Genomic DNA, 2,467 nt, shown 5'->3' with positions numbered 1-2,467 from the left:
CGCGCGCCTCCTGACTCAGTCCCTGCGGGCGCCCTCCCCTCGGGGTGGCCTCGAGGGACTTCCTCTCCTCTGCCTCCTCCTCCTTGCCTGCTGCCCCGATCTCCCGCTCCCACATCCAGGCGCTCTCAACGCCTGTCATCTTCCGCAGAGGAGCCCTGGGCTCCAGGGAGCATCGGGGAGGTACCTGTGTCCGGTACATGATAGTTCTCAAACAGGTCAGTGGCAATGAGCATCCTTCGGCGGGGTGTAGGATGGCTCTCGAAATGAAAGTGTCCCACTGTCCCGCAGGTGATAATGAAGCCAGGTGGGAGGACAGCGCCCAGCGGCGGGACTCCCAGCTTCTCTCCTGCCCCTGAATGCCCCACTTTGAACCCAGGAAAGAATAACGCGGGAGAAAGTTGCTTGTCTCAAGCTAAGCTGGGCAAAGTGAGGTGAGCGCTCCCTCACCCCCACCCAGGAGCAGAGCTGCTGTTGGAAGAGCACTCCTTTGCAACCAGGAGAGGAGGTTTTAGTTTGGGTGTTTAAATGATCGTTGGGAGGAAGAACTGCATAGAGAGTTCTGGCTCTTGTGGTTTTACCTTGGAATCTAAAGACGGGGAGCAGCTACTGAGCGAACACACCCACCAGAGGGGGATTTAGGGAAGTGGGGAAGCCAGAGCCCAAATGCCTAGGCGGGAGGGAATTTCCAGCTTCCTGATCCTCATGCTCCGCGGGGTGTTCCTCCTCACCCCTCCCCACCCCTGCCTGGAGTTTTCAGCTGCTTAATTTCTACAGCCCAGACAAAAGTCCACTTTCAGAACTCATGTGGCATTCAGGCTGGCGTGGCGTTAAGGAACACCTGGACAGTCTTAAGAAGACATGAGCTTGAAACTAATCAAAAAAAAAAAAAAAAAAAAATCTCTTCAATGCATCTGAGTTAGTGGCATTGCACCATGAGCCTAGACCTTGCTAGAATTTGAATACAGGGTCTGTCATTAGTTTACAGGGTTAACAGGGGCCACCAGAAATGGCTAAGGTGGAATTCGGGGTATTTCATGTGATGTCATAGCAGAAGCACCCTCATTCCATCAGCACCAGAGCCCTGCCTCTGTTGTTTTCTCTCCCTCCTGACCACTCTGCTGCAGTCTGTTTCCCTGCTATGCCTACCATCCCTATGGACCAATTTTACCAGACATTTCTCAAGATTCATGGCACAATATGTGTTAAGTTGTCCAGAATAGGACAAGAGAGGTGTGAGAAGTAGGCATTGAGTGGAAAGTCTGATCTGGCGGCAGAAAGCTGAAAAGTCAAACAAGCACAAAATATATTAACATGGCAAAGAGAAGCATAAACCAAACATCAGATTTTCATCCTCCACCCCCCACTGTTTCTTTGCCTAAAAACAGGAACACAGAATGTCTTGTCAAGGGTCACCCCAGGAGGAGGAGTAAGTTCCTTTTTAAAGGATACATTTTTATGATTTAATTAATACAGTTTCGCTCAATGTGTCTTTTTCTCACTTGAGCTTCCACGTGATCACATCTGACTTCTGCCTACATTTTCCTGGTCCTTTTTGGCTTCAGTGAAGAAATTTTTGTGTGTTTTGTTTTGTTTTTTATTGTTTTTTCCTACCAGCATGGTGTAGTAAATTTGGAACAAGTGACATCTGGATTCAAACCCCCGCTCTATGCTGAAGAGCTGGGAGATCTTAGAGTCGGCATTTTGCCTCTCTTGTTCTCATAGGTGAAGAGGTGATGAGGCCATTTCCCCAAGAGTTATTGAGAAGACAGGAGAAAATGCACATAAAAAGGCACCTTGCCTGACACCCAGGAGCTGCTCAGCAAAGGAAGGTGCGGGCACCTCCTGTGTGTATTTTGCTTCGTCTTACCCTGGCTGCAGAGAAGATCCTGAAACTTGTTATTCACAGTCATTATGCTTGAAGCAGGAAGAAGACCCCTTACCAAAAATAACATTTCCCTAGGGCATTTCTGAGAACCAAAATGGCAAAAATGACTGGCATTTATAAACACAATAATTACTCTTCTAGCAGAAAGAACAAGGAGTCCAAAATTTGGTTCTCTGAGGCCCCTGCACCAGTAGTCAGCTGACTCAATTACCCAGGGGTCTTTTTTCCTGGTATTAATCCTGTGTGAACTTCTGTTCCCTGCTGTCACACTTCTCCACTCCCCTCCTCGTTTTCTTTTCCTTGACTCTCTTCATACTGAACAGATTTTTGTGTTCACTGCAAACAAAAGGCGTTAATGACAGTGATGGAGTTGTCATAACTGACCTGGTAAATCCTGTTGTTAAACACATCCCCAGCCTGTAATCATTACAAGGAACAGAGAAAACAAATAGCAACCCATTTGTGCTAAGCCAGTAATGCTCCCTGGCAAATAATTATGTTTCCCACTCTCCCCTACCCCCAAAGGATTTAAATGACTTTGAGCTCACGCTGCTTGTGATAATAGATAAAACTCCAAAGTTC

Source organism: Otolemur garnettii, unplaced genomic scaffold, assembly GCF_000181295.1.
Source record: "Otolemur garnettii isolate 467f Iridium unplaced genomic scaffold, OtoGar3 scaffold00038, whole genome shotgun sequence".
Lineage (NCBI taxonomy): Eukaryota > Metazoa > Chordata > Mammalia > Primates > Galagidae > Otolemur > Otolemur garnettii.
This window is presented reverse-complemented; position numbering follows the sequence as displayed.